The sequence below is a fragment of the Cataglyphis hispanica genome, chromosome 1 (assembly GCF_021464435.1).
Source record: "Cataglyphis hispanica isolate Lineage 1 chromosome 1, ULB_Chis1_1.0, whole genome shotgun sequence".
Taxonomy (NCBI): Eukaryota; Metazoa; Arthropoda; class Insecta; order Hymenoptera; family Formicidae; genus Cataglyphis; species Cataglyphis hispanica.
This window is the reverse complement of record NC_065954.1, coordinates 5,173,742-5,186,265: the sequence shown is the minus strand read 5'-3', so window position 1 is coordinate 5,186,265 and position 12,524 is coordinate 5,173,742. Positions and strand designations below refer to the sequence as shown.

General features: G+C 39.2%; 1 protein-coding gene across 3 annotated transcripts in view; it reads left to right on the top strand.

The window, feature by feature from the left end:
* The first annotated feature begins 9,647 nt into the window (after positions 1 to 9,647).
* Positions 9,648 to 12,524, top strand: part of LOC126850376 (paired box protein Pax-6-like) — a 33,000-nt gene continuing 30,123 nt past the window's right edge. For all 3 annotated transcript variants that reach the window (XM_050593310.1, XM_050593301.1, XM_050593298.1), the window contains exon 1: positions 9,648 to 10,325. The gene's annotated coding sequence lies outside the window, so the exon portion shown is untranslated. The remainder of the gene's footprint in view (positions 10,326 to 12,524) is intronic.

The following is a 12,524-nucleotide window of genomic DNA, read 5'->3' as shown; positions in this document are numbered from 1 at the left end:
GATGTAATCAGTACTCCATAAATATCGGCGCTTTCACCCCCATCTACCGTTAAGGATTCAGATAAGTGCTATGTTTTATAGGCGCGTTACACTGATCGTTTTAACGGGTCGGGATAATATAGGAATAATGACAATGAATACACTTGCGCGATTGTCGCTTCTTATGTATAAACCATAAAAAGCACCGGCGACTCATCTTAATAAAAAGTTAAAATTTCGTTATTATTGTATTATTTAATACACAGAATATGAAAACATAATATTTAAACAATGTATATGCAAAGGAAAAAGAATGTTAATTATTATTCAATATATTTTATGTATTAACCCACAATTTTAATAAATAACAGAAAGCATCATACATACACAATGTCACGTGGTTCTAGTAGCTTCAAATTCTTCGAAAATGACACCGTTGTGTCCTCAGCTTCCTCAAGGGTGCCTTTGTACAGAGAGCCCCGACTTTCAAGAAACTGTGTCTTATAGCACAGGATAAGAGGCAGAAACAAATCCGCCACCTCTGGATGTGAGAAACCGTGCGATAGCTGATGCGATGCTTGTCCCGGTAAGCTGTCTAGGAATGCGTCCCTCTCGCTCAGTCTCCCATTCTATTTCAATCAGCTTCTGTCTCTCTCTCTCTCTTCGTCTGCTATTTTCTCTCTTTCTCTCTTTTTTTTCTGCTGCTCTCTGTCCGATGCGACATTCGAGAAGCCTTCATCAGGCTCCAATATCCAGGCATATCGTTTCGTCTGGCACCCTGTCGGAGGTAGATCAAATCAATCTCGATCGTGGCGCACTGTGTTCGACCCTTTTCTAACTTCTTGAGATGTCCGCGTTAATATCATGCCGCGTGAAATAATATTATTCACCGTATGATGCGTCTTCTCGGCTACCAAACCTGTTCAACCACAACTGCATTTCTGGAAGGTTAAACTAAGAGGATAACTGAATACCTCCAGAAATGATGAAATTAAAAAAATCGGATTTTTATTATAGAAAATATTAAAATTAAAATATTATAAATATTATAATATTTTCATATCTTTCGTGTAACTAATATTATATATGTGTATCATTTAATCAGTTGAATATTTTTTGATCGATAATATAAGTAATTCTAATTCGTCCTGCTTTTGTTCTATTTTAATGACATTTTATAAGAAAATTTAATATTCACCAATGTAAATATAACGATAAATATCGACGTTCGAATATATGCAGGATTTCTACCTAGATACATTACGCATCACTCGGCACACACACACACATCTAAGCGTACATGCGTCGCGCCTAAATCCGAGCCAAATTGTGTCGGTAAACACGGGCATTGTTCGCGAAGGAAAAGCGCCGGGACGCGTTTACGTCACGCCGCCTATTCTGAAAAGTAATCTACACCGTATTGTCGCCGAGACGAAGCGCGCGCCCGACCATCCACGAAAGACTTAGAGCCCCTCTCCCTCCTACCCATCCCGGGCTCTTTTCGCTCTTTAGCGCAGGCTTTAGCCCCGCGATATTCACAAGGACGCCGCGGCACGATCTGTCACGGGCATCGAGAATCGCGGTCGGATGATCGCGCGTAAGCGCGTTATTCGCAGCGGCCTTTCAGACCTCGGCGGTATCGTTGCCTCTTACCCGGGGGTTAGCACTCGGTACGAGAGGTGGGGGTAAGTCCCACCATGTCGGCATTGGTCGCCATCACCATCGGGATTATCTCCGGGCCTCGGTATCCTATCCTCTCTCTGGCCGCCGCTCTTCTTCCCTTACCTGATCGCACTCTCTGAGAATTTAAGCGGGGTCCGCGCGAAATATTGTTCGAAGTAACGATAGACACAATGGAATTCATTCGCATTCTGCATTTACGTCCAATTGCAATCGTTTGATAAAAACCTGACGTTCCACGTTTGTCGCGGACTTTTTCACAGGAATTACATATTCGGTTATGTAGATGCTCATTTTTTACAAAGATGGCTTATCACAAATTGTAGAATTTCAAGTTTCAACGAAAGTTTTCGTAAGAAGTATATTACGGAATCTTGTCAATATATTCCAACTGCAAAAGTGGCTAAGAAAGTTTGTGAGAATACATATTTATATTTTATTTCCTTTTTTTTTTCTTATAAATTTCGTAGTACCCGAGAAGATAGTTTAACTTCAAGTTTAAACCCCAATGTTTCGAAATGAGTATACCTTCTTTAATATTTGTTCTTCTGTAAACTCCAATAATGTAAATAATTTTTCTTCTACTCATTAACTTCATTAAATTTCCATAAAAAATTCAACTTAAACACATTATATCAAACCAATATCATCTTAGATAAATTTTTTAATTTTCTACCTACAAAATATCGAAAGTATCGTTTTTTAAAGGCGAGGACCAGAAGGACAAAGATACAGACACGCGCGCGGCTTTCTGGCCGTTTCTATCGCGTCGCAGCTGTAAAACGCATACCATCGGCTCAGTATCCTCGATGCCTAATTTTCGAGAGTATGTCCGGGGGAGAGAGAAGCGGGAGGAGGGGAAGAGGGAGGGTTCAGGAACCACCTGGAACCCCGGATCAAGGGAGTGAGACTATTCGGATGCGCCGAGCCGTGCAATGAGCCCCGCCGCGAAATAAGGGATGCTCCTCCACCCTGTCCCCGACCCCGCCGGTTTCGACAGTGCCGTAATGCGGTAACCTCCGTCGTGTTCCTGGCGGCTCTCGACTATCGCTTTTTGCGACGGGCACATGTACACGTGTAACTAATACCGAGACGTCGTTCGGGGTAGCCTTCGCCCGAAGGGTAGAATCGAGACTTAAACGCGAGCATACTTACCGCATGTTGCCATAATGAGTCGCGGGGTCGAGTGCACCGAAGAGGGAGAGATGGGATGGTGGGGTCGGGTCTCCCTCCCCTCCCCCGCCCCTCCACTCCTGTTCTCTTTTCATTCAACGCCGCAAAGAGCGGCCGATGCCTCTAAAGGAAGATTAAAGTGCCGCGATCCTCGGCAGTTTGTTTATCGGCCGGCTTTCTCTTCCTCTCGCTCTCTCTCTCCGCATCGTCTTTCTTTTTTTTCTTTTTCACTATCTTCTTCTGTGCTTTCCTTCCTTCATCTTTGCCCCTTCTTCTCTCCTCGTCGTGCACTTTGTATACGCCCGATCCGTTATTACGTAGTAATAAAACCGAAGAGCACTTTTTTCGCGAGCAATCTTTGCGCGTTTTTAAATTAGAAATGATAACGTAATATTTTTACATTTGGTAGATATGATTGATTGAAGAATTTTTAATATCTATCCAGATATTTGTTTAGAGCTTTGTTGTCTAGCTTCTCTCTCTTTCTCTCTTTTCTTTAATCATTATACATGTCAATTCTTTACCAGTCATATTTATATTATGTAAATAGAGCGTGCCCTTTTTTTATGAAGCATATTAATAATTTTTTACTCTTGCTCCAAAATCATTGGTTGCAAATTTAATTGATTAGTGTACATTTCTGCAGCATTGCTCTGTGACAACTGTACCAAGTTACCTATTCCTCCTTCACAAAGCGCAAGTAAAATCATCTCTGTATGCCGTAGTATACGCAGTATGTACGCGCTGGATGTACAAGGGTTCAATCGCGGTTTTGCGAGGGGTTGGAAGTCGACACACGGAGGGACGCGGCACAGGGGATGTTTCGGAGAGTAGGGCGTACACACACCGGCGGAGGGAAAACATGGTGGCCAACTGGTTGCGGCATTCATCAGAGGCGGTGCTCCGCGTACCTTTTGAGATCTCGTCTTTTTTATCGTTTTCCGTGCACACGCGTACCTCGGCACGAAGAGGGACGGAAAAAGGGAGAAAGAGAGAGAGAGAGAGAAGGGGGACGCGAGGCTCTCTATGAGAAAAACTCTCCATTGAAACTATCGACGAGAAAGGAGCCGCCTCCGTGTCGGCTCCCTTTGCGCGATCCGCTTCGATCCTTGGACGAGGAATCATCGGGAGGTATTTACACCTTCTTTACGCCGAGGAGCCGCACGCACGCATTATCCATGGGCTCTGCTTAATCATGCGTGGCGCGCGCGCCCTGCCATTTACAAAGCTGCACGTACGTAATGGTAAACGTCGTCACAAAGAAAGCGCTTTTCTCCCTTAGCCATGCGTATGTCGTGTGAAACTCTCGCGTAAATATAATATCTTTGAAAAAAGTCGCGTAAAAAAAAAAACACATTATTAATATCTGTAAAATTACGTAATTATAGAGCGAGCCGTATTCATATGCCTTTAATTACGATCAACGATAAATGGATCTTTAGCATATCGATCTTTATTAATACGGGAGCCTTTCAATAATCAGTGATTCGAAAAAAAAATGACAGTTTGTCCCGAAAGCGATAGATATTTCCGTAAGTTATCATACCTCGCGAAAGTTCGCAGATGAACGCGAGATAAAGGGGCGGCATGGCGCTTGCATTTGCGACGTACGGTCCGAAGGAAGAATGGAAACAGGCAAGCCGCGCGGCTTCAGGGATCAGAAACGAGAGGCAAATCTCCCTCTCGGATGTTTCCAATTACATTTACGTCTCTACTTCCCCGTCTTCTTTCTCGCGCCGGTGTCTGATTACACCGCGATGTCGGGCGCCCCGTCCGCCGCAACAGATGCACTTGCTGCGAGAGATCCGCGTCGCCGGGCGCCGAAGCCTGAAATCAGAGAATAATAAAATTCACCTAACTCCGTCGTGTTTTACGGGTCCCCGATTTCCGCGTAACGAGCGTAACTCGTAGAAGGGCGATCGCGCGCAGAGTAATCCGATACGTTCGACGGCGAAAGTTTCGCGAGGGCCAAACTATGTTTCGGCGAAGTTGGCCTTTAAAGAGCGCTGGATATCGCTGGATAGGCGCAGCTTATACTCGTTCTTTTGCATGAATAACCGATTAACATTACTGGGTATTCAAATATATACATATATCCTCGCTATTGTTTATACGAAACGTTACTCGTTATGTATAACTTGTGTATTAATTATTTATTTACATCATTATATATATATATATATATATATATATATATATATGTATATATATTTTTCTGAAACGAGAGGAATGTACACGGAGTAAAAGCAGATATCGCGTTTGTAGTAAATTGCTCGATTGTTACCGCTGTTGTTATTATACGTACATGGCTAAATCAATTACTGGCAAATTGTAATTATTATTCTCGGCGGCGTATCTTTGTTCCGCGTAATTTTTTTTGTTCCGATAATCACATTGCGCCGATCTCTTTTTGTCGTGGAACGACACATTTAAAGCCCGCGAGCGCATAATCCATTGTTCACACGGATAATTTTATTAATGTACATTAATCCGCGTGTTCCATGCGTTCAAATGTCCGTATTGCAGTTCGTTAACTTAATGGCGATTATCAGGATGAAATACAACTCGTAAATGCGCGAGGCGCAATCCGGATAAGCCGAAAGGCAATAAAGAGGAATTGTAAATGCTTCGGATGAAAATGCTGCCAACAATGCGGCCTCGATAGTATTCTGTTCATGTTAAACGTTCGAATAACACTGTTGCGTATGAAATCGGCTCGATTAAAAATACCGCTAAACGTTAGTTGTTTTGTACAATATATTCGATACAGTAATAGGCGGAAATATACGAAATCCGCATAAACAAATTTGCAAATGATACTGCGAAAAATTGACAAAAAAAATAATATAAAAGTTTGAAATAATGTTATACTATGGATAATATGGAGATAAAGAGAGAAAAAAAGATTCATCTACTATTTATAAATTATTTTATTTTTTCAATTTAGATATATTTGGACAATTTGTATCAATAAGAAAGAGAACTATATATATTCTAATTAATTTAGTTTTGCACCAGCGATTATCCAAAATGTCAATGTTGTATATCGTAGACAAACGCGTGTATGTACACATGGGATTCGTCGCGTTTCGATTCCGACTTGATAAATCCAATTGTTCGCGGTAGCTAAAGCCGAAAGATACACGAGAACCGTGTCGAAAGACACGCTACCGAACTTTGACAGCGACTTGCTACCCCGTGTTTCATGGCTATCAACCAAAGCCTACCTATACTAGCTGTAGGAAATATTAGCGTGGCTATAGCATATAAAGACGTTATTATCCTAATGGTTTTCGAAAGCTCTCTTCGTTTGATATCGTTTTTGCAATTTTACGAACTCGAATTGGAAAAAGTTGAAAATATGTTAGAGATCAATCTTACGTAAGTCAAATCTTAAAGTACAACATACAAATTAAAAGAAAATTTATATTTTTTAATATTTTATAGATAAATGATATAATTCAGAATTTGATTTAACTTACTTTAGAAATAAAAATAGCCACATAAAAAAATGAAATTGATTAATAAATACAGGAAATTTTTTCGCTAAAATATTCAGGCATATTTCTTTAAAGATTTAAAACTTTATCCCTTCCGCGTTAATCTGTCTATCATTCGACGTTTCTGCACTTTTATTTTGCAACTTTTCGCTGAATCGCTTATGTTGTCATCCCTCGTTAACTATAGTCCTCTCTTTTATCGGTTGCTTTGAAGGCCAGACAGGACAGATCTTTCGTTGAACGTTCTACGCACGACATCGATTCTCGTGCTCCGGCTTCGATTAATCACGTCTGGCTGATTAATTGCATACTCGGTCGGATACATGTATTTAGTGTCGCGAGGATAGCGAGATCACCTTGCCTGATAATTAAGTACCTCTGCGACGTACTATCCTTGCGTATATATTTGTGATAAAGTAATGCTTTAATTCGGGAAATTATTACTTAATACAAATGCACACAAATCCAACAAATCATATAACGTTTATATAATTTTTAATTTCCCTTCTCAGTTTTTTCTTGTGTAAATATATATATATATATATATATAAGAGAGAGAGAAAGAGAAAAAAATTTATTTGCAAAAATTTAAAGATCTCTTGAAAACAGAAAAAAAATAGATGAATATTAAAAGAAATTTTCATATAATTTCAGAATATAAGATCTTGTACAATATTTTTTTTCACTTTTGTTTCCTATAAACTTCAATTTATTTTGTTATAAATGTCAAATGTTTTTATCGATAGTTATATCAGGTTGATGCAGTTTTTTTATTTCCACTCGCACATTACTAATGACAGGGGACAACGTGTGGAACAAAATCGTATTGTAAAATCAATTTTCCGTCGTATAATGCTGGCAATGTGAAGTTATGATTGGTACGAACAATCGGCAAGCGCTTTTCCGAATATAAAAATAATTGGTAGTCAACGAGATTTTTTTCACGAGCGATGGGGGAGATTTTATACGCCGCGACGAACGATGAAATAATTTGCGCGTCGGCTGGATGCAACTTTCTCGATGGTTCACATTGTGTATCTATGCTGCATATTTTTTGCTACGTTATTTCCCCCGAGCGTGTCGTTAATCGCGCCGATTGCCACGCTGGCGAGAAAGAGCTAGATACGCAGGTAATTGGCGCCTAATTGGACCCACCTGTTCCGTTCGACCGAGCAAAGAAATCTCGACTCTCTTACGGTATTTATTTTAAACGAAGGGGTTGATCTCTCTCTCTCTCTTTCTCTTCATAATCTAGCACTTGCATTGATCCCTTTGATAATAAATCATAAGATAAAGAAATTTTTTCAACTTATGGAAATAATTCTCTTACCGAAAAATGCCTACTTTAATTATTCATTTATTAAATTCACAGATTAGAAATAATGATTATATTTTTATTACAATATATTCTAAGTTTTACATTTTCAGAAATAAGCACAGTAATACATTCTTTTTATTTAATACCTTGTGTGTGTGTGTGTGCGTGTGTGTGTGTGTGTGTATAGTATAAATATTATAATATCATAAATTATATATATATATATATATATATATATATATATATATATATATAGTAAACATAAAAAATAACTACTGTAAAAAATAAATTAAAAAGTAAATATTACCTTTCAACTCAACCATCGGTTTTATTTGCTAAATATATATTACAAAAATGCATTTGTTTTAATTCCGCGCAACTGTTTCGTGCGACTTGCTTTGTATGCGAGGTAATCGTTTTAAAGCACTCGCTAATTCTCAAAGAAAGAGCAAACGTCGGTTTTTACTCGCGGCAGCCATTATCTCTCATTAGAGTTGGTTCTTTTAGCGGAATCCCACCGCGTCTCTCTTATGTCAACCCACACTTACATATATAGACGGAGAAAACGTGAAAGATAAAATAAAAGCAAGAGAAAAGGGATGCGAGAAGAGAGTTGGATGAAATTCTATGTACTGACACAATGCTCATGCATGTATGCAACTGCATATATAGACAGAATCGGAGATAAAAAAATCGGACGGATTGTCGAAGGCAGATAAATCGGAGGGTGGATTATGACGATGATTGCATGATGGATGCTACGCGTGGAAACGGCATTAGGATGTCAAACTCGACGTGCATCCACGCGTCAAACTATTCTTATCCACCTTGTATTTAAAATGTATAAATGGATAAGATCGTGAAGAAAATCAAGCTCAACAAAATCGACAAATTAAAATTCATTCATATTATTTATAATTATAAAAAAATAAACTAATCAATCTTGCGAAAATAATCTATCTAATAAGAAACTCATCTCAGACATAAATTTGTATTGTTAAAAAAGATAATAATAATTTTTTTTAAAATTAATAAATTGTAATAGAATTAAATACGATCAAACATCCAATAGTAGATTCGATAAACATGAAAATTTTTGAATAAATGTTTCAATTATTCCACTGTCGCATTATAACATGTCACTTTGACAAAAAGATAGCAAATAAGAAAAAGACAAAAGTACCGAAGTCGTAGGCGCGGAGAAAAGAAGAAATTTTATGCGAAGCTCAAATAGTATATCGTAATTTCGTATTTTTTTCACACATTCACATGCATAAGAGACTTACCTCGTCGGCGCGAAAAATCCTGATGGTTCGGCAGAAGTAGATAGAGAAAGAGACGGTTGGAGGACGACGGGCGACGGCCGGCGACGGCGTTGCGTGCGAGAGTGGCGTCGCGACGCCGGGCGTCGGCGTGAACCTCGCACGCGCTGCGTTCCGCAGCATCCCGCGCCGAAAACAATGGCGTCGTCGGGGTTCCCCGATCAGATCGTGGAACGGCAGCACCGCCCATGGTAGGCACCGCCTCCATGGTAGAATGTCAGATCGTGGTGATCGGGCCGCATCAAAAGCGCCGCTCGGAGTTGCGCGACGCAAAGCCGAGTCGAGCTGCGCGGCACGATTGTAGTTTATCCCCACTGTCGGCGAGCATGACGAGCCGCGGCCACGCCACCGATGGTATGGCTCCACCCAGATACCAGCGCTGGTCCTGGTCGAGAAGCCTCGTCAGGGGCAACGTTGCCCGGAGGCAAGGCAACTGCCTGGTCGACACTCGGTTTATACAGAACGAAGAAGAGAGAAGGAGCGTGAACGGGGGAGAAAGGATGAGGAACGGAGACGGCGTGAGGCGCAGCAGGGGAGAGAACAGGGACAACACCGTCCGAAGGGAGACGGTGTGTACGAGGGAACGCGCTTAGGGGTGGGGGCGCCGAAATCGTGCGGCAGGGATCTCCGCATGCGGGAAGGCAGACTCTGGTGGTCAATCGGGCGCCGCGCACCGCAGCAGCGACGCGTCACTGCACCCCTGTTTTGGGAGTCGGGCACGTGCTTCTTTCCTCTCCACCGACGCCGCGCGTTCAACTGCACTCCGGCTCGCAGCATCACGTCCGCAGCCAGCCAGGCGCGATAAACTCCGATAAACCGCCGAGAAGAGCCCGCGCTTCTTCACGCTCGTACCCGCAAAGCGTTATCGTGAGAAGACAGCTTCTGGATATTCTTGTTTCTATTGTAACGCGGGGTACGGCGTTGATTTGAACTTATTTACGCGCTCTTCTCGCTTGACAAAGAATCCCGTGAGTACTACACCCCGCCGCGACCTTGAGGACGTGGTCCCGGTCTCTCGGATCTGTCAGCGTGCCTCGTTCATAATTGACAGCAACAATCCGCGTTTAATTGTCAACAGTGTGGATTCATCGACGTGGCAAGATTCGATGCACTCTCGTTAAACTGTGCAATTCTAGTGTATCAGTGAGATCAGAAGTTCAGAGTCGCGGCGAATCCACTCGTCCACAGCTGATTCCTTGAGATTCCTTCATCGACGCGGCAAAGCTGAGGAGCGCGAGAGCTCCGATCCACGGGAGCTGTGCCGGGAAAGTATTGTGAGCGGAGCAACGTCGTCGCGGATTGTGCTTTCAGCTGGTGCCTGGATCCGGCCTGACCACGGCCATTCTCGACACGGTACGTTCGCATTCAGTTTACGATAAAAAATTAAACGAGATTTCTTAACATTTCACCGGTTCTGTGTAAATTTAAGATTCTTATTTGCAAATGCAGGCTTTTCACTGAAACGTGTGGTTTAGTAAAATATTAAGAATAAAGCTTATATTAGTAAGCTAATTGTGATTTAAATCTAAATTTTAATTACTTTGGATATGCATATATTCATTGTCAAGTATAATACTATCATTTGATCTACTATAATAATTGTATAATGATTCTATGAAAAAAAGCCAAAGAGGGGATTTTCGTATTTCTTTTTTAAACCATATTGTTCTTGTTTTAATTGTACGACGAATTGTATCTTTTTTTATTTCTGAAGCACTTTGTGTACTGCAAGCCGTCGGACTTTTTATATTAGTGGTATATTAATTTTTAACAACACTGATTACTAATATAATTAAATAATTATTATCTTTAGAAAATAGAATTACAAGCAAACTGCAATTGTCAATTTACTATATTAATTTTAACGTATAGAATTTGATATAATCAATTACAGATACAAAGTCTGAATATTAAAGAATATCTATGATTTTTTATGATTTTTTTAAATGTAAATTGCTTTATTATAAATGTAATAGCCTTATTATATTTTTATTTCATATATTTTTCTAATTATTTTATATAATTTTTATTTGATTAGATATAAACAGTTTTGACGATATCTAACATATAAAATCTTTGAGAAAAGTCATTTACTGCAAATTACATATGTGAATTTTATCACAATTGTTTTGTACTTATAAATAGGCTATTTCAATGATTAAAAATTACAGATTTTTATGATGTATGTTTTTTTGATTTAAGCAAGACTTGATTTTTAAAATTAAGATATACTTGATTTATAAAATTAAGATTCTTTTATTTCATTTATATAATAAGCGCAGAAAAATATATCTTGTTCCTGGACAACAACTGGTGGCAAAGAAACGAATTTTTCCTGCAGAATTGCCTCTTACTATCTATAGAAAACTGTAATAAACCGAAATAGAGGTAATAACTTGGACGCGCGGCGTGGTGCGACGGTTAGCTACAAATTGCGCGTAGCACAATGGCGTTGTTAACGACCGAGTACCTCATTATGATCGCGAAAAAAAGCTGTCGATTGCAAGCGGAATGCATCGCACTTGTTTAACGAAAGTGCGAGAGGCAATATCGCGGTGCTTTTTATGAGAGCTTCGGTTTTTTAACGTACAACAGACACTCTATTTATGTTCTATTATTATATTCGCTCTATTATGATCTCGTTCCAGGATCAATTTAAATTTGAAATTGTGTAACTCGATGATAAAACTTATACGATGAAATTACGTTTTAGAGAGATCGAAAAACGAGAGAAAAGTTCTCATTGATCATTTTATTGTCCTCTTATATTTTACGTTTTTATTGAATACTGAATCACTATAATTTATTGCATTTCACTATTACATAGAGAATTTTACCATCGCAAATATATAAAATTTACAATAAATGTGAATTTTAATATTTTGCAGCTTTTTGCATATTCTAAAGTTTCTCTTTCTCTTTTATATTTAAATTTTAATGAGTAAATCGCAAGGTTCTTATTATTTCTTCGTAAACAGCACTTGTAATTTTTAAAGAGGAATTATGAAAGAAGAGCGCATTAAATTATTTTTCATCAGAAATAATTCTTTATGTAGCTGTATGGAATTCCATATATAATACATTATTTTTTTTTTACATCGTTTCAGCTCGCGTGTTTATTCGAGAGACACATTGTTGATATTATTTCTAGACGAAAGAAACGAACACGTTTTGCTCATTGAAAGTGATACAATCTTGGAAAATAACAGATGTCTCTTCTCGAGTGCTTGACAAAGAAAGCGTTCGCGTACTTCAGAGATTTCATGAAAAGCCCTTTGTCGTGCCTAAAGCGCTGAAGACGGAGAGAAAAAAGAACAGAGCTGAGAAAAATCTTAATCTCAATTATTTACTAATTTTGAGTATCTTCACTTGTGGTTTTTCTCTTGTGTTAAATTGATTAATGTTAACATTTCGTGTTTTACACAAGAATGTCTAATCAATTTTCCCTTTAATTATGCGATGCATAATTATAAATCTTTAGCCCATCCAAAAAATGTATATATATATATAATGTATATTAAAGAGAAAGGGAGAGAATATTGGTTCGCAAAA